General features: G+C 40.6%; 1 pseudogene; it reads right to left on the bottom strand.

Annotated features, from left to right (window-relative positions):
• Positions 1 to 476: 476 nt before the first annotated feature.
• LOC143118889 (polyunsaturated fatty acid lipoxygenase ALOX15B-like) lies at positions 477 to 26,400 on the bottom strand (annotated as a pseudogene).
• Between the last annotated feature and the right edge of the window lie 1,156 nt (positions 26,401 to 27,556).

Genomic DNA, 27,556 nt, shown 5'->3' with positions numbered 1-27,556 from the left:
AATCCACCGGGAAAATTCTGACCGCACCGGCCCACCCTTCATAATTTCCAGCATTCAATATGAACATATGTTTTTGTATAAATCAAAGAAATAGCATTGTATAGGCTACATTTGGAGAAAGAAACTATGGATAGTGCTAATTGGTGTGTCCCCTCTGACCTACGTCCCTTACGTCTTATGTTTCCTCCGCAGTGTGTGTCCTCTGACCTATGTTCTTTCAACATTATGTTCCCTCCATCCCAAAGTTCCTTCAGTCCCTTACACCCTATGCTCCCTCCACCCCAAAGTTCCTTCAACATTAAATGAAAAACTGAGTAATCTAAAAGTAATCAAACAGTTACCCCGTTTGAAATTACCCACAATATGATATTAAATCATTATAAGAATTGCCATACCCAATATTTATGTAATTCAATGTATTTATTTTTTGCACAATGTGACAACTCCTCCACAAAAAGCAGAATGCAAAGTATTCTTCAGATGGCAATGCTGTTGTCCACATTTGTGGGGTTCAGAAAAATGTAGGGCAGCTCAAGCTTAGCGTTCCTCTTCTCAATGTGGTGTGTCAACTTATCCAGGTCCTTATTAAAGTGCTTCATGAACTTGTGTGGAACATCACCCACAAACCATTGCTCAGGGAAGTTACCCAGGGGATACTATGGACAAAGTTAAATAGCATCAGAGGTATGTTTGGCCTGCAGTCATTGTAATTACTTGTGAAATATTTGAGAACACTCTTAAATAAACACTTCAGCTATACACAGTAATTATGTAAATAAACCAAAGGGCAGATAGTAGGCTAATTTTCATAATTGTAACCTAAACACAAAGGTGAATACGGACCCATTGCTAGGCTACACTGTAGGTACAAACGTGCTTTCAAACAATAGCATTACTGAACTATCATACCTAGTCAGATGTAGTTGTTGCTCAGATCTAGTACAAAGAGACTCACGTGGTCTGAAGAATCCTTGCTAAGGAGCTTCAGGATGGCCATTATGTTCACAGTCGTTCCCTTGTCAGGCAGGGTCTCCATGATGGTGTCCTCCGTGGTCTGGCCTTTCTCCTTAGGAGGGGGCTTTCTGAGTGCACTAGGGAAGTTGGGCATCCAGCCGCCAAAGTCAAACTGGGGGGAATTTGACATAAGAACGTTAGACGCACTACAAAAGAACGGCATCATAATTTCCGTCTTGTTGTTAAATTACCTGTGCGCTGCTGACGCAGTGAAAATCACCATGGTGACAAACTTAATGAGATCTGTCACTGTACTAAAAGACTGTGGTATTCCTGAAAAAGGAAAGGGAAACAGCATTTAAATAATGTTGAACAAAATATCACAGAGAGCCCATGCCTCTTTAAAGATGCAGTCAGCGATTGTGCAGGAAGTTGCGTTTATTTATATTTAAGTTTATATTTACAATTATTAGTAGGCACTTTTTTTCAAAACAACATACACTATATTTTAACAAGGACCAAACAAAAAACACCAGAGATGCATCTCACCCCTCCCATAAGTATTTGCAGAGAAACTGCATAGGGTTTTGTTTTTGTTTTGGGGACAGGCCCACTTGGTTTGTTTCCAGTTTTTGGAGCCTACAGAGACCGGTTTTTTTTTTTAACATTGTAATGGAATGGCCAGCTAGTGAATTGTGAGATGATTGTTGAATGCAACAAAAAAAAAAAAATTATACACCTGAAAACGTGTACGATCGCTGACTGAACCTTTACCACATTATTAGAGTGAACATTGACACAAGTGGATAAGACACCACTTTGGTTTGTAGTTGGAACATTAGAACCTACCAATTAAGAACTAATTACAAATTACAAAGGTAACCTTGCCCTACTGAGTCACACATAGGCATTCTTAATTTTGTACACTTTGGATACCTGGTGCTCATTTGGATATCTCCAAATTCAGGATATCTTGGGCTCACAGGGTGTGATCTTTGATTCAATAGTGTGTACTACTGTGCAGTATGAACACGATGAGGGCCTCAAACTCACCCGTGCATTCCTTTCCCAAGAACCCATATACGAAAATGCCTCTGATCCACCCCTGAAGCTCTGTGTCCTCCTGAACATAATCATCAGACTTGTAGTACTGTGTCAGTACTCCTTTGACATGCCTGCAAACAATCACATGGCCTTGTGTTAGAGCAGCAGCATAGTATGGGCCCATTGCCCAACCAAAGTGAAACAGGCTAAACCATTGGCCAACTAAAGTGAAACAGGCTAAACCATTGGCCAACTAAAGTGAAACAGGCTAAATCATTTTTCAAAATAACTGGTCAACAACCAAATGGCTTAGACCTACAGCCTGTAAACATTTATGTTTTCTTTCTATGTTAGTTTTGAAAACATCCTCAACTTTTTTTGCGTCAGATTTCTAACAAGTGGTCCACGAATATATAAATAATTATCACTTGCTAATTAATTTGTAATCTTACTTCCACAGTTGTGTGCCATCATCTCTGTAGTAGTAGTTGGGGACGTCCTCCAGGCCTCTCTCAGAAATGTTCTCAGGCAGACAGAGGGAGCTGTAGGTCAGGGAGGAGGTTGCACGCTTCAGCAACTCAGGCAATGACTTTCCGCCCATTCCTGAATACTGAGAGTCGTATCGTTAACAGAGACAAAACAGAGCACCATAAATCCGATAGAAATGCCCCGCCAAAGTAAATTAACAAACAATGAAAAAGTTGAATTATCCATGAGGTCAAAGCGCATGTTTTTAACAATTTTATGATATAAGTATAAGTATACTCTTTTGATCCCGTTAGGGATGCATTTATCCCAATCCCAATCCGTGAATTAGTGGAACACACTCAGCACACAGTGTACACACAGTGAGGTGAAGCACACACTAATCCCGGCGCAGTGAGCTGCCTGCAACAACAGCGGCGCTCGGGGAGCAGTGAGGGGTTAGGTGCCTTGCTCAAGGGCACTTCAGCCGCTTCCTACTGGTCGTGGTCGGGGTTCGAACCGGCAACCCTCCAGTTCCAAGTCGAAGCGCTGACCAGTAGGCCACGGATGCCCACTTGTAAGTATATGTATATATAGATATATATATTTATATATATATATATTTTATATATATATTTATATATATATATATGGTTAGCTAGGTTCAGTGCCTGTTGCTGGTGTTTGTAAGGCAAGTCACTTGTTATAATACATTTGCTAGGGGCAAATTAAAACTAAACTCAACATTACTGTTATGATGATATGACTTCAACAGCTATTCCAACATAACACTCTGTTGTTGACTGGCTGGTATATGATAGAGATTAGTCCAAGCTATGATCCAAGCTATGATTTTTTCCCCTCCATTTACAGAGCGCTGTAAGAACAGACATACTAAACTGAAAAAAACAAAACAATTATGGGCCATTCTTTTTTTTCTCATTTACATTCTTCAGCCAAAAATAGCAAATGCTCAAATTTCATGTAAATCATTCACATCATACCATACCATCACATTTTATTGGCGTTATGGATGTTACAAAAAATTTAATTTCCCATGGAATTGCCCTATATTGGATTAAACGTAAGGACTGTATCGTTAATGCCTGTTGAAAAATGCTGTATGTACATACCTTGGTAAGGACCCCATTTTCAGATATCAGCTGATTCCGGGCCAGGATGTTGATGTGAAGCGTGTACCGGATATGCGGAAAGATGAGCTGCAAGGGGGGGAAATACCCATAAATGTACATATGAATATGTTCTACAATTACCAATAGTCTTTCAATGATTAGATTGTTTCCCATGATTCCCCACCCGTTTTCCAGGTGTTATACCTTATAGAGCGGGTGTAAGGAGGGTAAGTTCCGTAATGTTGCCATGGTGAACACCTCACATAGCAGGTGAGTTCTCAGCAGGTGGAAGTCGGACTCGTGCACGCTGAACTCCGCGGCCCGCACAAAGATCTTAGCCAGCAGCCAGTCATGCTTGGGGTCGGTGGGCAGGAAGATGGGGTTCTCAGGTCCAGGTGTTTGCCCTAACTGTGTAGGGGAGACATACATGTTAGTGGTGAAAGTATGAAGTTGGAACCAACATTCTGATGAATGAATGCGACCCTAAAAATGCACGTGCGCAAAGCTTCACGACACCAATCTTGCTCCAGCGGCGAGATCACAACACATGATTGGCACGATGTCTTCACAACACACCACATTATTGGCTCAATGTATTCAAATGTCGACGTTTTGCCGAGGAAGGGGTGTGATATGTGTAGACAAATGCCATATTGGCGTTACAAACTAACCCCATGCATTTCTATGGAGGATTTATTGAGTGCTGTGTCTCCTCATTAGAAAGTCTCTGATCATACTTTGAATAACAGCAGAACAGTAAAGTGGACAAAAGGAATGCATCAGAATGAAATCCTGCAAGATTGTCATGATGAATTGCAATTAGAAGTACAGTACGGTAATTCTCTCTATAAAAATGGTCTGTTATACATGGCACCAAATACTTGGGTACCAAATACAGTGGAGAGAGAGACGGTAAAGAAAAAAAAGTATAAAAGACAGTCAGATGCTCAATTCTCGTCAGATGCTCAAGCTCCTTATTCGTAAGTGATCTACAGTATGTGCACCGCCATGACAACCAATACTGTTTTAAACTTTCGGTAACATTAACAGCTGTTGACAGCGAATGCTGTGGAAATGAGTAAAAATTAGTTCAGGTTCAACTTTTTCCATGGCTGGTTGTACAAACAACTCAAATAAGTTAAAGGATTTTTTTTTAAGGCAGGAGTGTTTTATACATGGAGTCGGAAGTTGTAAATAGTGAAGAGTATAGAGTCATTTGTACGTTATGAATCATGGGAAGTTGTAAATAGTGAAGAGTATAGAGTCATTTGTACGTTATGAATCATGGGAAATGTGTCGGTTGATGAATATCATGGATAAGGAAGGTAAAATAAATGCAAACTGTTTACCTGTATGGCGATGGGCAGCATCAGACCCTGAGGGTTGCAGTAGAGGAGGACCAGGGGAGCGGTGTGATACTGCTGCCTGTCATGGACTACATTTCCCACAAGCCCATCCAAAATCTTGTAGTCACACAGGAAGATGTTCCCTTTCTATAGGATTGCGAGGCAGATTAAAATGGGAAATATATTAATACATCCACCAATTCTCACTCTATTCTGTTAATCCTAATTCATTCTGAATATGTTGTAAATTGATTCACCAAAACAATCATGGAGTGAACAATATTGTGTGTGATTAATTATATCTGAAATATAGAATTGAGTGTTTGTGACCAGTGTAATTTTTACAATTTTATGTGTTGGCCTTGGAGTGTCCTATTATAGGGATGTTTAAACACCCTTAAGATTTGTTTTAGGAACTGTGAATGTATAAACTCTTAGTAACACCTTAAAGGAAAAGATGCCATGTGCATGATTAGCTGATTACATGCACTGCTAAAGCACTGAAGCCTTTAGAGGTCATGACTGTAACCTGCTGATAAACGCATACCATCATCTCCTGCTCCAAGCTTCTACATCTCACAAGTCTTGCAAATATCTTTAATATTTTGCTTGTTGATACACCATATAACCTACCTCAATCTCATGCTCCAGGTTGCTCCCATTCAGAGAGTCTTTGACCATCTCCTCTGTGACGAGGAAGTTCTCGGGCAGTTTTGAGCAGCACTGGATCATCATGGGGTTAAGACCATTCAGCAGCTGGTAGCCAAAGAATTTATCCTCTTTCCAGTGCTTCAGGACGTATTCTGCAAGACATGCTGTGTCAGAAAAAAAAACACTACAGTGCTTTTGATGTGCAAAAAAAAGCAACAGCTGCCCTTCATGTTATGGTGAGTACCGTAGGTTTGGCTGGGTGAAAAGGATTCTGACATAATTTTTTTGATTTGGTACAATGTTCATACTTCTTTAACCCCAATGCACATAATCTACAGAAGGAACAATGGCAATGGAACAATTTACAATGGCAGGGTAAAATATTTTGTGACTTCTAGATTCACCAAAACACCCAAAACTACATTAGATACTTTAAAAAAAAGGTAGTTATGCTGCATTCTAGACAACTTGGATGTCTGAGGTCGAACTCCAGTTGGGGCAGATCGACTTACCCCGAGTTCAGAAATGATAACTCAAGTGGTGTTCTATTGTACTTTTTCCCAGTAGGAGGTCAGAATGTTTGACCTCCAACTGCTCCAAGTTTGTCTGGAATGAAATTGGGAGAATCCAACTACTTCCGAGTGAATCCAACTACTTCCGAGACTTCCGAGGTGTCTGGAATGCAGCATAAGACACACTGTCCAAAGGGCTCTGAATAAAGTTATGTTTTGAAAAGTTTTAAAATTACTGCCCATTTCTGAAATCTTGTCAGTATACCTGCTTGGACACTGTGCTTTCATAACCACCTGCTGGGGAGTATTCCATCAACTTCGCTGAATGCCAAACCTGTCTTATATTTATATTAATTTTAGTGAGAGATAAGTCTCGCTCATTTTAGTGTGGTTTACGTGAATCCCAGCATGGTTACTATGGTAATTTATGCCACAGAACTAGCCTGCTCAGTAGGAAGTTAACTTTAAAGCTTAATCAAGCTGTGTTGCAGAAAAACCCATCAGTCAGGAAACAAGGCCCAAAAGACAGTTATGTCAACCTTTCATGTTCTCATCACCTGTAGTCTACAACTTCAAAAATAGAAGTCAAAACTTTTTCCCCCCAACAGTGTCACCAAGCATTGATTTACATATTCACTAGTTGTGAAGAATTTAGGAAAATTATTCAACTTCAAAAATATTAACTTGACGTGTGTGTGGTTCTAGGAATCTTGCTACTCTCTGCTTTCTGTGGTGGTGCAATGCGTAGCATGACAATACATCAAAGTAGGCGTTTGTGCTTTTTCCTCACGTTCTCTCACAAAGCTTTTACAGTAAATAGGTGATCACTGCGAGACTTCGGCATTCTAAGTTGTAGCCTACTCTTTATTGAAAGAAATGTCGTAGGCCACTATTGATGGCAACCTTGACAGGGACAACAAGGAGGCGGACATTGTGCCCATTGTGCTACCCTATCCCACCCATAGTCTTATGTTTATTTATAAATGTATTGTAATTACACTTATAAATTGCCATTTTCTACTGCTCTTCATTCTATTCTACTTTTCCGCTTGCTACCACTGTGTCGACGTCACTTCCGTGATTTGGGAAAAGACTGTAAAAGTCCTGGCAGAAAGCGATACATAAGGATGTAGTCTAACGACACCCAGTTCCAGGAATGCACTAATATTTTGTTGGGTTCCAGTTTGCAACAATTATTAGTTAACACCAAGTTGTAAACACTTCAGAAAAATTAAATAAAAAACTTTGGACATACAAAAAACTTTTTAAAAACTTTTTTATGACTTTTCCCAAATCACTGAAGTTCCTTCAAATCTTCAAATCTTCAATTTCCTGGTGATCAATAAAGTATCTATCTATCTATCTATCTATCTATCGACGCAGTGGTAGCAAGTGGAAAAGCTACTCCATGTAGTGTGTGTATAAACTGTCTTCTTTCAGCACACATACAATGTTGCCAGTGCCTCGTTTTAAATTTTAAGGACCTAATTACACTGTCGATGAAGCGTGGAGCTCTTGTTAGCCTTGTAGATGGGTTAAAAGAAGTGATTTATTGCAGTTGCTATCGCTAATAGAGCTATGGAAGAATCAGTAAAAAATGGCTAAGTTCAGAATCCAGCAGATGGTTGTGGTAATGCACTCCGTTTGCAAACTGCCAAAAAATACTGACTGAAGAAGAAGAAGAACAGGCCAGCGAACCCTTCTTCTTTTTCGCTGAGCTATTTTTTTTGGCAGTTTGCCAGAGTGCATTACCACCATCTGCTGGACTGAGGTGTAATGGCAAGTGTCCCCTGTAGCCTCGTTCTGGCCGCCGGGTGAACAAGGCAAAGGTTACATGAGTCTTGGTTACACGAGTGAGAAAAAGTATGACTGAGGATGGTTTCTTACTCAGTGGCTGCAGTGGAGAAAAACTCAACACATTTTTTGAATGAGAACTGGACCTCTGCAGGAAGTTGGCAGAATGAATCAGCGTCGACTGTCTGAGGCAAACCTTCAGCGTATACACGCCATCTGTGGACACACAACAGAGACATGTCATAAACCGGATACTTCTGTAATTACAATACCCAATATTAGTGCACAAGTGAATGTACATGTGCACTAATATTAGGTATTGTAAGTACAGAAGTATGCGATTTAAGACATATGTCACAGCGACTTAAACCGGACAGAAAGCTGTTGTGGATTTTAACATTTCAACACAGAAACATTCATCACACACACACACCTTCATGCACGGACATAGCTATTCATGCACAAACACACGCCCCTCCTCCACCCCCATTGTAATCGGTCCCCTGTAGCGTATTGTCTTGTCAAATACTGTCTCTATTTGTTTCATGTTGTCTGTGTTCACATGCTCTATCTATAATTTCAATAATCTCAAATAGTCTTTGTATACTGTACGATCCATGTCTGTTACACTTAGTTGGGTTTTGTAAGGTTTGTTGGGTCTTATTTATATGTTTGGAAAAAACTCAATAAAAAAAAGAAAGAAAAAAAAGAAAGCTATTGTGGATAACAATACAACTGCTCTTCTGGATGATAACAGTTGTGTCCATTTTTAAAGGACGTCAAGCATTTCTGCAATGCAATGTCTGTTTCTGTCACGGTCCGGCCCAGAAACACCACTCCCTAGTCTGTGACCTGTCATACCTGGGAGGGGTTCAATCAAAGACCTTTTAGGCCAAGTCCCTCCACTCGGCGGCCATATACCAACGTTTTATGGGCACTCATCGGGCACAGTCTTTGGGTCGAACTGCGCGTGCGCAAGGCTTCACGACACCAATCTTGCTCCAGCGGCGAGATCACAACACATGATTGGAACGATGTCTTCACAACAAACCATATGATTGGCTCAATGTATTCACATCACACCACATGATTGGCTCAATGTATTCACATGTCGACGTTTTGCCAAGGAAGGGGTGGGATATGTGTAGACAACGGCCATATTGGCGTGACAAACTAGCCCCATGCATTTCTATGGAGTATTTTTTGAGTGCTGTGTCTCCTCATTAGAAAGTCTCTGGTTCAATCTCCAGTGCCTGATCTGTTGCACCTGCTGCCACTCTCCTCATTAGCCTCGGCCGTGTCAGGAGGAAAATACCAAAGTATCCTGCACCACCAAGGATTAAATTATTCTTGGTTTAGGCCTAATCAAGGATTTGTAGATTTAGGTTTTAATTTAATTTGAGCCATGTTGCACCACTTCATTTTAAGCTTGGTTTAACAAATCGATGATTAAAACCTTCACCTGTGATTAAAACCTTGACCGGTGGGTTGCATCAACCAAGCTTTAAATGTAAACCTGATTAACTTTAAACTTCATTAATGGAAAAACCTTGATTTAATCCAGGTTAAAACTTGATCCATGTTGGTGCAACCTACCCTTTGCCAGATTATTGTGGCTTTCAGAGCGGATTCTTGCAAATGGTCCTGCTCCTGTTGGAGTAACTGTTTTTCTGGCCAAAGGCTACAGGTACCTGTGTATTTATCTGCCTAACTATACACAGACCTCTCTGCCTCTCTGTCTTTGGCGGTCTGACTGGACCCTGCCTGTACCTCCGCTGTGGTTTTTGACATTTTTTGAGTTGCCTATTTGTCTTTTCTGTTACCAAATGATTCTCCCTGATCTGCAGAGTTTGTGTTTGTCTACATTTAATCTACCCTCTGTCTCTGAGTCTTCTTTTGGGTCCGCAGTCTATACCTGGCCTCACCGGCCTTGACCGTTTCCAATTCTAATAGAGACATGAGCTCTGTGAGTGTTCTGTACTCAGGGAAACAGAGAACAATCACAGCCCTTTCCCTTCACTAAATAGATTTCACCATTTAAAGAACAGTGTGCAAAGTATATGTTGGTTTAGCACTTCAGAGAGCAAGCCTTTTCCATTTATTAAAGAGATCTCTCAATAGACTGACCTGAAGTTGTTGTGAGCCTCGTCCAGTTGTCTCTGCCTCTGTTTATAGGCTATCGGGTGAGTATCCTGGAATGGCAATTTGCCTTGAAGGTCAAAGACACAGGGATGATTTTAGAAATCATGCTGTTTTTTACTGGTTATGAAAGGACATAACCAGAAATGTGTTTGCGAGTCGCTTTCTCAAGGTAGAATGCAATAAAATGATGGTGATGAAAAGAAATGTGTTCTGTGCCAGGTAGAACTTTAACCCTTGTATGGTGTTCATAACATGTTATAAAATATTATTTTTGTTACACAGCACATGTTCCCAGGTCTGGTGGATAAGAATGCATGTAAAAATACTTAACATATGTTTACTTTACCTCAATTACCAATGATATAGACATCATTTATGGTTCGTATTTGCCATTTACATATGGTAATAATCACATTTATTATCATATGATCATTTTTGTTTTTTGAGAGACAATTAGGAAATTCCATTATAAAAAGGTGAAAAAATAGAAAACTTGATTGATAATTATGGGTGACTATTTCTTAGAACTTAATCAGAACAGGTGAAAGTGGTTTAAATGTAACAATTTTGTGACTTTGTGTGGGAATAGCAGGTGCAGAAAGAGAACACTTCCGCACACAGACACACACACACACACATACCAGGCCCAGTTAGGATGAGGACACAGTTAAGATAGCACCTACAATTATTACACTTGCAGACCTGACCTCATATGTAATATGTGTTGGGGGGGGGGGGGGACATTCAGCAGTGATTCAGCACTATATTCTATAGTGCAACAAAATACCATAACATGATAACATGGCAATAAAGAATAAACATGGGTCTCAGCCCTGCCTTGGAGCTAAGCCAGCGGTAACACGGGAACAGAAGTTCTTCACCCTCTGGTCTTCAAAGAGCCTGTCGTCAGAGTGCACTTCCACCATGACAAGGTCCCCCAGTGAAGCAGTGCAATGGATATGACATGGAGTCACCTGCATGATTAGACATATTACAACATACTTCCCCCATCCTAGCATCTTTACACTGGCTACCTGTTAAAAGTCACATTGACTTAAAAATATTACTTTCAATATACAAAGCCATGAATGGCCGGACACCTGAATATATTAAAGGTCTCCTAGTCCCATACAACCCACCTAGACCGCTACGATCACAGAATATTGGACTTCTTGTAATCCCAAGAATCTCAAAAACTTCAACCACCTCAGGCATTTTTGGAATGTACCACCCTGCTGTGTCCTCTTGTGACTGGCACCCCAGTCATGCGTGCGACGGTGGTCACTGACCATACCTGTGCTAGTGTTGACTACCCTTCACCATGCCTTATGCTATAGCATAGTGCTGTCATGGACTTTTCATCTGCCACACCATACAACCACTCCTCTCCTCTCTCTCTCTCTCTCTTCTCAACTGTATAGCGTTCTGGCCGCAGACAGTTTGTCCAACGACCCGCATGCTGTCACGGTAAGCTGGGGAGAGCTGAGCCGAAACGCAATGCAAGGCACCACAACCTTGGAATTTACAAGATTCTTTATTCTGTACTTGGACAAACCGTGTGTAATACAACACAATAAGACTAATAACCGACAAAGACTGAGACTGAGAGGAGACAGAGGGTTTACATACACAGGGGTAACAGGGCACAGGACAATGATCAGGGTAAAACAAGACAGGTGGAAACCATAATTAAACTAACAGACTAATTAACAGAAAGACAGAGGACTGGACGAGACCAACAAGACAATAACAGAAAACAGGTGTGGAAACAGAAAAGGAGGGAAAACTAAGCACAGACCAAATAAGGAGATGGGGCGGAGACAAAGACAGGTGACAGGCAGGTAAACACAAAGCACATGGGGAACAAACAAAGGATCACATGGCACCGGACCCTTGCACATGCACTGTATTCAAGCCACAGTACACTGAAGACAGTAAAGCATGGTGGTGCATGTTATTGGGATGTTTCTCATACTGTGGTGTTGGACCTATTTGTCTGGCAAAACCCAGAAATGCCCCAACATGTTACGGGAAGATTTAAAAAGAGACACTGGCACTCTTGCACTGTAGTAACATTTGTATGGTCTAGGTACCGTTGCATAAAAAATAAAATGGCTGTTATTCACAAGACTACTTTTACTTTTATACTTTATGTACATTTCTAAGCCTATACTTTGTTACTTTTACTTGAGTAAAGAAGTTAAATCAGTACTTTTACTTTTACCAGAGTATTTTTTAACACAAATATTTATACTTCTACTTGAGTATGGGAAGTGAGTACTTTTGCCATCTCTGTTGATGACCGGCTTAAATTCGACCTGAACACCACCTCGGTGTGCAAGAGAGGGCAACAAAGACTCTCTGCACTTAGGAAACTGGCTAAGTTTCAGGTGGACAAAACATTGATGGCATTGTTTTACAAAGCTTTTATTGAGTCACTCCTCACATTCTCCATTATCTGCTGGTATGGAAATGTCACCATCAGAGACAAAAATGCACTTTCCAAGATTGTAAATATGGCCAGTAAGATAGTGGGAGTGAAGTTTGTTAGTCTCACCGAATATTTTAATAAGCAGGTGTTCAACAAAGCGATACAAATATATCAAGACACAAGCCATCCCCTGTATTCTGAATACGTGCTGCTGCCATCTGGCTTGCGTTTTAAAACTCCTATTGCTTTTAAACAGAGGTACAAAAATCCCTTCATCCCCTTCTCTATCCAAGTACTGAATGCACACAGCAGGAAAACATAGATTTGTCCATTTAGTTTAGTTTATTTATTGAAGTTTTTATCTTGGTTTTACTGACTTTTTAGGCATTGTCAGACCTATTTATCACAACTAAATTATTATTTTGTGCATATCTGTCTGTATTGTATCGTGTTGTGTCTTGTCGTGTGGTATGTGATCCTGTCTGCAATCAAATTGCCCATTTGGGACAAAGAAATAAATTGAACTTGAACTTGAACTTGATCCCGTTGTTGCCAAATATTTTGAGGTGGTTAACATAATCGAAAAGTCTGGAAATTTGGCACACACATCAGGTGTCACACAAAGCAGCTAGGTAAAAAAGCTTGGCCCCGGGTATGGCCCAGAGACTCGCTAGCGCCCCCTTACGCCCCCTTAGATGACTGATCCCGTGGTGGGCATATACTTTCAGCTACACACACCAAATTTGGTAGGTGTCTGTATCTCCCCAAGATGAACGACTTTCGTATGTACAATGCATGCCCAACAGGAAGTGAGGTATTTGGGATTTTGTGCAGACTAATATGTGATGAAATATGTGATGAATCATGATGCCAAAAGAGGTTCTTCCCATGGGTGAAAACGCATGAAATTTGGCACACATATTAAGTGATACAGTGAATAGACAGGGATAAAAGCTTGGCACCGGGCGTTGCCCAGGAACTCCATAGCGCCCCCTTATGTCACTGTGACTTGTGGTTGGCATATAGTTTTAGATACACACACCAAATTTGGTGGGTGTATGTAACTCCCAAAAACAAACAACTTTTGTATTAACATGCCATTAGCCACGCCCACAGGAAGTGAGGTAATTGAGATTTTGTGCGTTGTGGACATGATCAATTTTAACGTACTCCTCCTAGACGGTTGATCCGATTCATGTCAAAGTTGGTATACATGACGCCGAGATGTTCCTGATTATAAATTGTGAAGCTTTTTTTTGATATGTTGTAATTTGACGAAATGGCGAAATGTTTTAAATTTCACAGGTCATTGAAGACCATGTTAATGATAATATTCACATGCCCATAATGCATGTTTGGCATAGCGCCACCAACTGGCAACAGAAAGAATGACAATTATACTGATGCCATATGATCAATTTGAACAAACCTAGACGGTTTGTCAGATTCATCTGAAATTTGGCAAATATTATGCCAAGATGTCGCTGATGTTGAATTGTAAAGGGATTTTTGATAACTCATATATTTGATATGATTTTAATATCTCACCAGATAAACAGGAAATGTGTCATAAATCACAGTGCATTGAATGAATGGTCTGAAACTTCTCAGGTTAATAGATGGAATTATGATGATATCCAGACACCCCATGGTGCCTGACATAGCGCCACCACCTGGCCAAGCAGGAAATGTGAAATGGACAATGGACAATGCCTTAAGTGATTGATCTGAAACTTTATAAAATATCGGTCATGAACTCATGACAGTTCACGTCATGACAGTCACGTTCAACGTGGTGCCGTTTTATGTTGTACTCTTTAGTGACAGCTACGGTGAATCCACATACCAAGCAAACGGGTTTGTCCTTGAATAATATGAACATATAATCGTTTTCCCACCTATCTTGAAAGCTCCGATTATCAATCTTTCGCTTCGCCAGTTTGTCTGGTTGTAGGGTGACCACCTGCTAATAAGCCCAAGGGGGGACAAGGGGTATGTTTCTGAGGGACAATGTGGGACACTGCCTGGCGCGGTGATGCCCCCACCTCACGAGCAGACTCACTGATAGTGGTTTACCCATTTCTAGCACATACCACCTTACATGGTATATTAATATGCCCTATTCCCCTAAACATGTGTAATTGCTGATGTATCATGAATAGGCCAACCAATGTGTATTTTTTTTTTCTAAATAAAGATTCATAATACTTTGAACATTCAATGAATTGACAGAAGCACTTCCACTTATGATTTACTTTAGCTATTTCATTTTATTTATTTTTCATTATTTATTCACTTTACATAAATTATATTGTAAAATTGTAGGATTAACAGGAATTATAGTTGCTCAACACCACAGGAACAGTTAAAAAAAAGTCTTAACTCACAACTCCAGAGGTTCACGGAACAAGACGGGGGAGGAAGGATGGTGAACTTGCGTGTTAGTAATTCAGGCGCAGGGGGAAAAAAACTGTTCAGTATTCTGGGTAGCCTAACGTTCACTGTAATGTTGTATGATAAAGCCACATTGGGTTTGACTTCCTCCGCAATTACTTTGTTGTATGGAATAAAATAACACTGTATTTGAAAATAACAGACTTTATTTTGTTGTAGGCCTATATGTGCTTTGGGAATATTTCAGCCACCACTTGGCCTAAACGTATAGGCTACCGCAGTGGATAACGTTAACGTTAGTGAAGGTAATGGTAACGTTAACACTCTTTCAAGTAGGCCTATGGCTAATGAAATCTCTGATAACAGCTCAATCCACAGCAATGAAATGTATGCTTTGTGTGGTAATGATAGATGTTTGGTAGCCTATTTGTATACTGCTAGGTCCATATGATTTCCAGTGAATACAAACATTCAAACACTGCTCAAGTAGCTAAATTAAATGTGTGTAATCGGTCGCGTATGTAACTCTTCTCAACTTGTACTTTGTTAAATTTAACATCCCCACAATATAAATGAGAAAACCATGTTAACAAATTACCTACGACGGACCTTACACCTAGGGAGAGGGGGGTGTAATTTAAGTCATAACTTGTGTTACCAGAGCCCGTCTACCGATTCTCTGGTGTTACGTTGAAACTATTCAGTTTGATGCAACCCGATACATTTTAGTAGCTCGTAAACTTCAACGTAGTGCGTTGAACTAAGCTAGAGTTCTAAGTTACGTTAGAACTAAGCTAAGATGGAACTTACGTTCAACTGGTGCAACCGGCTGCAGGATATAGAGCGACCAACTTTTTTTTGAGTAAGCATTGATTGTGCGTGACACAGTCTCAATTTGCGGGGCTTCAAACGCTGTGCGCGCACGCACTACGCGGGACGGGTGGTCACCCTATCTGGTTGCATAGATACATGTTTTGTTTATGAACAGAAAAGGCGGCATTAACGATGCAACGCATTTTGGGATATGAAGTGTTATCGGTGTATGATACACTGTACAGTATGTAGCAACTTGATGGGCTGCGTTGCCCTGGGCTGCGCTCATGCGCTGAATAGAATAGCGTGCTGGGCCAGCTCTAACGCGGATGCGCTTAAGAGAATACTCTCGGGCCAGCTCAGATATGGATGCGCTGTATAAACTATGCAGCGGGCCACTTCTAATACAGATTGAACTAGATGTACCGCAGAGTGGTACAAAATATGACCGCCGCCCAGTCCAGCACATTTTTTCCACAAAAAGAAATCACGCTGAAAGGCCTATATGATTCTAACTGTCTCACTAAATTGCATTATCCACACTCAATTCTCACTGGTATCTGCTAGACAACAAGTCCCAAAACATGATTAGTTCACATGTAAAATTCATTTTATACAACCCCACCTCCATCTTGCCTGTTCATAATTCAGAGAAATTCTTGATTGTTTGTGTTATGTTTATGTTATGTGTGTGGGTGTGTGTGAGTGTGTGTGTGTGTGTGTGTGTGTGCGTGCTTGTGTGTGTGCCTGCGTATGTGCCTGTGCATGGAAGCGTACATATGTCTACTGTGTGAGTATATGTCATACGCAGTGTTGGGAGTAATGCGTTACAAAAGTAATGTAATTACTGTAATGTATTGCTGTTTGCGGTAACGCGGTAATGTAAGGCATTACAAAAAAAAATTGGGTAATATTTACTCGGTACAAACTTCAGTAACGCGCGTTACAATGCATTTAACCCAAAATTAAGCGCTTGTTTTGTTTTGATACATATTAGCAAACACCACCGCGAGAACAACAGAGGAGAAAAAATCCGCGAAAAATAGTAGAACGTATCTCCTGATACTGGTTGAAGATGACTGTGGCTGCAGCAGACTCAAAGTCGGACTCTATTTGCGGGATGGACATAAGCCTACGCTCATTATTTTTAGCTTGTCAGAGACAAGGATATGAAGAATATGAAGAACATAATAGTTAGTGCACTTTGTGTGCGAAACCAAAAGATCTCACTATGCCTCGCAAAATAGCACAAGTCATTTAATGAAACATCTAAAGTGGTGCCACGCTAATCTTTTTTATTCTTGATAAAACACAAACTATGTTCTTCTAGTGCATGACAGCTTTGAGCTGTGAACTTGAATTAAAGAGAATAAAGGGATAGAAATGCAGAAAAAGATTGTGTAGCCTGGCAGTGCCACCGCTCCCACCCCCCGCATCACGCACTGCGTAGGGCACCAAAGGACAGAGGGGGCACCCAAATGTAACCAATGAATAGTAGCTTTACTGCAAACTGCGTTTCACTCTTCATCAATAACGTTTACAATGTCAGAATGCACTAACACCAGTGGCGTAACTATAGTAGGTGCAGCAAGTGCAGTCGCACCAGGACCCGTGACCTCCCGGGGCCCGTCGCTACCCCCGCCCTGCCTCCTTTTTTTTTTTTTTTTTAGAACTTTAGAGCACGGAGAGTGAAGCGTCACTTTGACGATCTATCGGAAGATGAGCGCTTAACCGATGCAGAGAGTCAAAGTGCAGGTATTTTATGCAACTCTGGACATCATAATCAGTCAGCTCTCCCAAAGATTTGCAAGTATGCGGGAAACTTGTCATGTGTTTGAGTCTTTACGTATGACCCTTCAACTCGCAGGTGATGATGAACTGCTTGAAAAGGCAAGACGTTTGTCAGACCATTAGGGGCATTGCACCGACATTCCCAACACAACTCCTCTCATTCAGGTCTTGCTTTAAAGCAGAGATTTCACAGATGTCATCTATTTTTCAACTTGCCAAAATGCTGGTGGTAGATTATGACAGTGTAACATCCACATTCGGGGAAGTGTGTAGCCTACTCATGTTGTTTCTGACATTGCCTGTGACTGTGGCAACAGCTAAGCGATCTTTTTCCAAACTCAAATTTATTAAGACCTATACCTAAGGAGCAGCATGGGGCAGGAGAGGCTCCGTGGGTTAGCTATCCTGTCCATTGAAAATACGAGAGCCAGAGCATTAAATATTGGGAACATCGTTGACGATTTTGCACAACGAAAGGCTCGTAAGATGGCCTTCTTCTAATGGCCTAATTCACGCATATTGGGGATTGTATGCATATGAATAATTATGACCGCCGCGCAGCGAAGCGGCGATCATATAGGTTTAGTCAGATTTTTTTTTTTTTTTTTTTTTTTTCTTTTTCGCATGTCCAAATTTCTGTCAATGATTCCCGGGACACTGAAAGACCGGGGTACACGAAACTTGGTGGGCATGTAACCCCATATGGATAGCATGGAACCATCGTTTTTCGTTTTGATCTGTAGCCCCCCCGCTGGACTGCACCCCCTGAAAGGAGGGTAGGGCAGACACAGTTTTCTGTGAATATCTCGAGAACCGTAAGGTTTAGGAGGACCATTTTTTTTTTGTATGTTGATCTCAAGGGGCCATGTCAACCCATTCCATAACCACTCATTTCATGTATAGCGCCACCTAGTTAAACACAAAAAAGTAAAAATGAGGTGTTGTAATCGCAGGTATCTGTGACCTAACATAGTCAAAACTGCACGAAATTGGAAGTGTAGGATCATTATGACACCCTCTGAATGCACGCCAAGTTTCGTGGAATTCCGTTCATGGGGGGCCACACAATAAATTCATTTATGTTACTATACACCAACTGGCCTGTAGGTGGCCGGAGACAGTTTTCTGTGAATATCTCGAGAACCGTAGGGCCTAGGAGGTCCACCTTTTTTTTGTATGTTGATCTCAAGGGGCCATGTCAACCCATCCCATTACCACTTATTTCATGTATAGCGCCACCTAGTTAAAAATTAAAAAGCAAAAAATTAGGTGTTTTCATCACAATATCTCTGGCTGACATGGTCAAAACTGCACGAAATTGAAAGTGTAGGATCATTATGACACCCTCCGAATGCATGCCAAGTTTTGTGTACTTTCGTTCATGGGGGGCCTTACAATAAAACAATTTATGTGTACATTTAGTGACGTACACCAACAAGGATTCCCGGGACACTGAAAGACCGGGGTACACAAAACTTGGTGGGCATGTACCCCCACATGGATAGCATGGAACTGTCATTTTTCGTTTTGATCTGTAGCCCCCCCGCTGGACTGGACCCCCCGAAAGGAGGGTAGGCCAGACACAGTTCTCTGTGAATATCTTGAGAACTGTAGGGCCTAGGATGACCATTTTTTCCGTATATTTGCCTCCAGGGGTCATGTTAGCCCAGTTCATGTGCACACATGTGCACAAACAGATACACACACACACATTCACAGTAATCATGACACATACTCACACAGTAGACATATGTACGCTTCCATGCACAGGCACATACGCAGGCACGCACACACACACACACACACACACACACACACACACACTCACACACACACACACACACCCACACACATAACATAAACATAACACAAACAATCAAGAATTTCTCATAATTATGAACAGGCAAGATGGAGGTGGGGTTGTATAAAATGAATTTTACATGTGAAATCTATGAACTAATCATGTTTTGGTACTTGTTGTCTAGCAGATACCAGTGAGAATTGAGTGTGGATAATGCAATTTAGTGAGACAGTTAGAATCATATAGGCCTTTCAGCGTGATTTCTTTTTGTGGAAAAAATGTGCTGGACTGGGCGGCGGTCATATTTTGTACCGCTCTGCGGTACATCTAGTTTTATTTGGTTTCTGGACGGTTAAATAAGTTAGGCTACATTAAGTTTTGTTTCTGCGCAGTGCGAGTTTATAAGCAAGCAATCTACGCTTGCAGTTTCAGCAGAGGGTTGAAGAGGCGCATTGAGTGTTCCCATAATTCCATGCGAGTTGATGTTAATGCAGTAATATTAGATTACCCTGGCCTGCAGGCTGTTAATAAAATCATTTTTTAATGTTTTGACATGTAATGGATATGTAGTCGTGTGTTTTTTATTTGAAATTGTAATCTGTAACTAAACTACTTCGGTGCCTCAGGCCCTTTGCATAAACAATTGAAGTCACCCTTAATGTGTATTGCATGTATCAGAGCTAATTCATCTTGGGCCAAAATTCGTTGATATGGGGCCCGTGTAGCGCTCTCGCACCTGGGCCCACCATTGGCTTGTTACGCCACTGACTAACACCATGGTACATGGAAGTTTGATACTTTTTGGGTTCTCTCAATCTCCACCACGTACTAGTAGAATGGAATTGGTGGGTCTTCAATAATTCGTTTCCCAAGCATTTAGGCTACATGAAGCACATGATATGCCAAGTCGACAAAAAATCCATTCAGATAGCTAGGTGGATACCAGGCTCATAATTCACTTTTATTTGCAAAACGAAATGTGAAGCAACATGTCATTGCATACTTTCCAAGGCTGCTTAAAACAACTTAACATTGTGCATATTATTGTTAATATTGTGCTATCAATGTAACTCAACAAACAAGGCTTGTAAACAAGAGCTGACAAAAGGGCATTATGAGAACGTAAAGATCAATGCTCTTAAAGTGACCGTGCAGCATTTATAAGAAAACAGCATTTCTTCAGAAATTAATGTTAAAAAACACACATTAATGGTCTGTATAATAGGCCTTTTATTTTACTTTAGGTGTTTGAGTTACCATTTAAATGTCACTCACTTAGGGCACCGAAATGGCCAGTAGGCCACCATCTTGACATGTCTTTATTAAGCTTTGATTTACAATAGGCTCTCTATTGAGCAGGCCTAGGCCTTAAAGTTACAGTATTTATATCACAATTTACCAGACTTTGACCTTTTGTCGGTTTTTAACAAAATTCTGACTATGATTGTTCCTTGTTTTTCATCATGAGCACTGCGCCTATTGCATTCTTACTGTATGTTGTTAGCCTTAAGCCTAGCTCAGTCATTATGCTATACCACATCTCCCTCCATTGGAAGAGCAATGAGCTGCATTGAGCGTAATAAACTGCATTTAGAATGGCAAATCCATATTTCTAGATATTTTGGTGAAAGTAACTTAAAAGTAATGCAATAGTAGTGTAATGCCTTACAATTCAGAGACAGTAATATTATAATGTAACAAATTACTTTGAAATGACAGTAATAAGTAATGCATAGTACATTACGATTTTGAAGTAACTTGCCCAACACTGGTCATACGTATGATTACTGTGAATGTGTGTGTGTGCGTGTGTATCTGTTTGTGCACATGTGTGCACATGAAATGGGTTAACATGACCCCTGGAGGCAAATATACGGAAAAAAATGGTCATCCTAGGCCCTACAGTTCTCAAGATATTCACAGAGAACTGTCTCCGGCCACCTACAGGCCAGTTGGTGTATAGTAACATAAATTAATTTATTGTGAAAAATGACGGTTCCATGCTATCCATGTGGGGGTACATGCCCACCAAGTTTTGTGTACCCCGGTCTTTCAGTGTCCCGGGAATCCTTGTTGGTGTACGTCACTAAATGTACACATAAATTGTTTTATTGTAAGGCCCCCCATGAACGAAAGTACACAAAACTTGGCATGCATTCGGAGGGTGTCATAATGATCCTACACTTTCAATTTCGTGCAGTTTTGACCATGTCAGCCAGAGATATTGTGATGAAAACACCTACACTTTTGCTTTTTAATTTTTAACTAGGTGGCGCTATACATGAAATAAGTGGTAATGGGATGGGTTGACATGGCCCCTTGAGATCAACATACAAAAAAAAGGTGGACCTCCTAGGCCCTACGGTTCTCGAGATATTCACAGAAAACTGTCTCCGGCCACCTACAGGCCAGTTGGTGTATAGTAACATAAATTAATTTATTGTGTGGCCCCCCATGAACGGAATTCCACGAAACTTGCCGTGCATTCAGAGGGTGTCATAATGATCCTACACTTCCAATTTCGTGCAGTTTTGACTATGTTAGGTCACCGTTACCTGCGATTACAACACCTCATTTTTACTTTTTTGTGTTTAACTAGGTGGCGCTATACATGAAATGAGTGGTTATGGAATGGGTTGACATGGCCCCTTGAGATCAACTTACAAAAAATAATGGTCCTCCTAAACCTTACGGTTCTCGAGATATTCACAGAAAACTGTGTCTGCCCTACCCTCCTTTCGGGGGGTGCAGTCCAGCGGGGGGGCTACAGATCAAAACGAAAAACGATGGTTCCATGCTATCCATATGGGGTTACATGCCCACCAAGTTTCGTCTACCCCGGTCTTTCAGTGTCCCGGGACTCATTGACGGAAATTTGGACATGCGAAAAAAAAAATAAATAAAAAATCTGACTAAACCTATATTACCGCCGCTTCGCTGCGCGGCGGTCATAATAATGACCTCGCGGGCCACAAATAAGCAGCCCGGGCCTGAGTTTGACATCCCTGCTCTATGCTTTGAATAAATGGTCTGAAACTTTTCAGGTTAATAGATATTATGATTATGATGATATCCAGACACCCAATGGGCCTGCCTGGCATAGCGCCACCACCTGGTCAAGCAGGAAATGTGCCAGAAATGGACAATGCCTTAAGTGATTGATCTGAAAGTTTACAAACATTTTGGATATCATTATTGTGATGATATTCACATGTGTAATTTTCATGCCTAACATAGCGCCACCATCTGGCCAACCAAAAAGTGTATCAGAAATGTTCTTTGCTTAAAATGAATGGTCTGAAATTTCTCAGGTTAATATATATTATGATTATGATGACACCCAATGGGCCTGCCTTGCATTACGCCCCCACCTGGCCAAGCGAGTAAATGTGGCAGAAAATAAAATACAAAAACAAATAGTAGCACCCGCATCAAATATGTACATTTCACACACGCAACGCACCACGTCGGTGCTTTGTTGGATTCCGACATGTCACAGGTTTGCGGGCCCGCCATTGCCGCTTGCGGCTATATTTTCAATTTATATTTTAATTTTATCTTATTTTCATTTGCTACTTGAGGGTCATTGGGGTAATTCCTGTCCTGTCCTACAACATATCTGATACATAAAGAGTATATTAATGCCTTATTTTTGGCAATTCCTATGATATCTGATGGCAAAACCAAAAAGTATGTGAATTATGCTAATTAGCAAGCTTAAAACTCAAAATTGAGCTTGGTGAACAAAATATTTGAATTCAGCACCCTCAAATTGTGTGAAATAGCCCCTTTACCGACTTTTCCTCAAATTTGCCAACAGGACTTTTTCTGAACGTTTGTTAGCTATCTGCTCTCCCTCTAGTATGTTGGTGCTGGATTTTACAACGGCATCAAATGCGATTCAGCCAATCATAATGAAGGACCGGAACTATGAGCTTATGTTATGTGTAGAGCAACTTCAGATAATGTTGATTCATAGAAGACAATAAGGCAATGGTCTGCTCTATCTCAAGTCAATGGGGGCTTTCTGAATTCAATAGATTAACTAAGCATCCAACTGCTAGTGTTTAACTGAAAAGGGTCGGCCTGGGTTTGATTCTGGGCATCCAACTGCTAGTGTTAAACTGAAAAGGGTCGGCCTGGGTTTGATTCTGAACACACTGATGAGAGCCCATGGCGCTTTTGGATAAAAGTGTCTACTAAATCTCAGTTCACTTTTAAAAGGGGCGATCATTTTAGAATCTGAACCAAATAGATACACAGACCCTTTATAAAAGTTTACCTGTCCGTTGTTGACAGCAGCATGTTGAGCGGATGCAGTGAAGATCACCATGGTAACAAACTTGATGAGATCGCTCACTGTCTGAAAAGACTCAGGTACGCCTGTGGAGGAATAAGACATCGACATGTAAATAAAAAATCTGCACAAAACACAAAACAACTCCATCAGCATAAAAGTGCATTTACATCTGTGAAACATCAGATGACGACAAAATGAACTGAACTCCATGCAGTCATGACAGCACAAGGAATTGGCGGCCATTGATCCGTGTGTGTTCTGACATTCTAAATTCCTCATGAAATCCTGTTGTTCCCAGGGAACTGTTGGGTGACATTTATTAAAGTGTCTTAAAATAGATTTTAGAGTTAGGTCTTTTTTATTTGTAATTCCATTTTTTTTATTCCTAAAAGACAGTATTACTGCACACACCTGTGCTGCTCCTTTCCAGGAATCCATTGGTGAAGATCTCTCTGATCCAGCTCTGCAGTTCTGTGTCCTTCTGCACATGCTCATCAGATGTGTAGTAATGTTGCAAGACTCCTGTTACATACCTGCAAATGACCACATGATTCAGTGTCTTATATAGTTGTCTGTATACATGAAGTCATTGTGAAAGTGAACAGTGATATACTATTTAAATAGTTTGACTCTTTTTTAAACACGTACACATACACACACACAAATAAAGGGGGGGGGGGGGGGGGTACAATTGACAACCCTACTCTGACTTTCCAATGGTAAGCATACTTGTTGATGATGTTCCACAGTTGTGTGCCATCATCTCTGTAGTAGTAGTTGGGGACGTCCTCCAGGCCTCTCTCAGAGATGTTCTCAGGCAGACAGAGGGAGCTGTAGGTCAGGGAGGAGGTTCCACGCTTCAGCAACTCAGGCAATGACTCTCCACCAATGCCGGCATTCTAGGATTATACATAATGAATTCATAAGGATAAAGTATAAAATACCACAGTTTATCTGAAATCATAATCAAATTAAAATGGTCTTTGTATACAAATATACTTGTATAGTATATCTCTATAATATTGCTGCTGTCGGATGGAAACCTAGTAACTCCTTACTCATTACCTGACAGTAGGGATCATATCAACATCCATTTTTTACGGTTTCATTATGTAAAGCTGTATGAGTACCAAGGTAATGGATCCATCGTCGGAAATCAAGCGACTTCTTGCCAGGATGTTGATGTGAAGTGTGTAGCGGGTGTGGGGAATGAGGAGCTACAAGAAAAACAGTAAAAACAGTAAAGAGAAAGTTCAGCATGTGGTATACGGACAGTTCCTAAAGACAAATTAAAATGATAATATACTTGGAACTAATTAGATAGATAGATTCAGACAGTATAGACAGCATCTCCAAATTCAAATGCTCAGCCCATGTGATGCTCTATTTTTCTAATCATTCTTGGATATTTTTTGTTCTTCCTGGAACACTGAATTGTTTGGTAATAGGCCTCACACCAGCTAATGCATGTGAGATTACACCCGCAGATTCAATACCTTGAAAAGAGGGTGCGGGGATGGGAGGTTCCGCAATGTTTCCATGGCAAACACCTCAGACAGAAAGTGAGTTCTCAGCAGGTGAGAGTCGAGCTCTTGCATGCTGAACTCTGCTGCCCGCACAAAGATCTTAACCAGCAGCCAGTCATGCTTGGGGTCAGTGGGCAGGAAGATGGGGGTTTGAAGGGGTCCAGCCATTTGCCCTAACTGTGGAGAAATGACAAATCCATGAAACTAGAACAGTGTGACGTTAACACTAGAGCTGTCAAAATAACTGATTAATTTTGATTAATTAATTTGAGAAATAATTAAAAAAAATAGCGCAGATTAATCGATTCCGTATGACCTTTGACTCCGAGCCATTCTAGTCAGTAACCATTACCCTGTAAAATGAAGGAGAGAGAAGAAAATGTGCTGCCTAGATCATAGATTGGAACATTTGCTTTTAAAAAACGGTCTGATGGTGTTGATAAAAATAAAGTGTTGATTAAAATAAAGTCCTCTGCAATGTCTGCAGCAAGGAATTTGCATTTTACCAGAGTTTGTCAACTCTAATGTCAAAAATCAATTCAAAGAAATAGTGTTGACATTGAGGGGAGTGTTAATTTATTTTCATTGTGTCCTCAGGTGTGGCCTGAAATGCCTTGTATGTGAAAAAAAACTTCTTCCCGAAGCACTTTTGAATTTATTTCCTCAGCATATTAGGTCATATCATAGATTATTATGAACATTATTTGAACAGTGAAAATAATAATAAAAGAGTTTTTGAACTTGAATGTCACTAATGCTGATTATTCAATGATTCATTTGAATTTGAATATTTAAAATACTTTCACAGCAAAAATGATATATGTGATTAATTTAGATTAATTAATCACAGAGTATGTAATTAATTTGATTAAAATTTTTAATCGATTGACAGACCTAGTTTATACACAGTGCAAACAAACTGTTTTAAACTCTAAAAGATTAGATGTTTTTTTGGTGTTGCCTATTTCTCCTAAACATACTTGAGGTCAATATCTCCTAAACAATTGAGCTCAGCTAGGCTTTGACTGTAACATGAATTAAAATGAATAACAATTTAATTCAGTGTCCACTTCTATTTCTCGTGCATGTATGCATTCCTCCATTTTGTTCACTAGAAAAACATCTCAACATTTTGAAATACTACATTTTCTTTTTATTTTGCTACATTTCAAAAGTGTAATGTGTTTACCTGTATGGCTATGGGCAGCATCAGACCCTGAGGGTTGCAGTAGAGCAGGACCAGGGGAGCGGTGAGGTACTGCTGCCTGCCAGCAACTACATTTCCCACAAGCCCATCCAACATCTTGTAGTCACACATGAAGATGTTCCCTTTCTGAGTGGTTTAGTGTAGTGGAGGGCAAACAATACATAGACAGTAAATATAGAAAAGAGTTTAGCATCAGACATAACATGAACTAGCTTCACACAGATGAAAAAACAACATATTTGTGTTGGTCTCTTTTTTCTACAAACATTCATGATTGAAGCTACACTTCAATCAGTCCAGTCAAAGGGGCCGTTGTTGGCCATGCTACCTTTCCAGCAACTTGGATTAATCATTGGATTATTGGATTCATGCTTTTTATGCTTATGCTTTTATGCTTAAAAAAAGAGAAATATTTCCTACCAAAAAGCCTTTCAGCAAATTAAATGTAATTATATATTTTCAGATAATTTGCATAATGCTATATACTGTGCTCAAATCTACTGATTTTTCCCCCAAGCTAGACTGTTGACCAATGTGTTGCCTACAGCTATCTCTGCCTTCAAGGTGGTTTCTCCTAGAAGGCCTTTGACCATCTCCTCTGTGACGAGGAAGTTCTCGGGCACCTTTGAGCAGCGCTGGATCAGCATGGGGTTTAGGCCATTCAGGAACTGGTAGCCAAAGAACTCGTCCTTGTCCCAGTGGTCCTCAACGTATTCTGAAAAGCATTCCATGTAAGAACATTTGCAACAGATACAGCCAGTGCTATGTTCTCATTATGCAATTATGCACATCCAAGTACGATGATTACCAATGGTTTTGTTTGTGATGTCACAATGGATCATGTGCAGCTGGTCGATGCTTTCCCAGGATTCTTTGTTGTCAGCTAATCCATTGAGCTTCAGATAAATTAACCTACACACACACACACACACACACACACACACACACACACACACACACACAATAATGATCTATAATTATGACCGCCGCGCAGCGAAGCGGCGGTCATATAGGTTTAGTCAGATTTTTTAGTTTTTTTCTTTTTCGCATGTCCAAATTTCCGTCAATGATTCCCGGGACACTGAAAGACCGGGGTAGACGAAACTTGGTGGGCATGTAACCCCATATGGATAGCATGGAACCATCGTTTTTCATTTTGATCTGTAGCCCCCCCGCTGGACTGCACCCCCCGATAGGAGGGTAGGGCAGACACAGTTTTCTGTGAATATCTCGAGAACCGTAAGGTTTAGGA

The sequence above is a fragment of the Alosa pseudoharengus genome, unplaced genomic scaffold, assembly GCF_046254945.1.
Source record: "Alosa pseudoharengus isolate Yale_2024_CS ecotype anadromous, Long Island Sound unplaced genomic scaffold, YU_APseudo_1.1 YU_APseudo_1.1_scf_1, whole genome shotgun sequence".
NCBI lineage: Eukaryota > Metazoa > Chordata > Actinopteri > Clupeiformes > Clupeidae > Alosa > Alosa pseudoharengus.
This window is presented reverse-complemented; position numbering and strand designations above follow the sequence as displayed.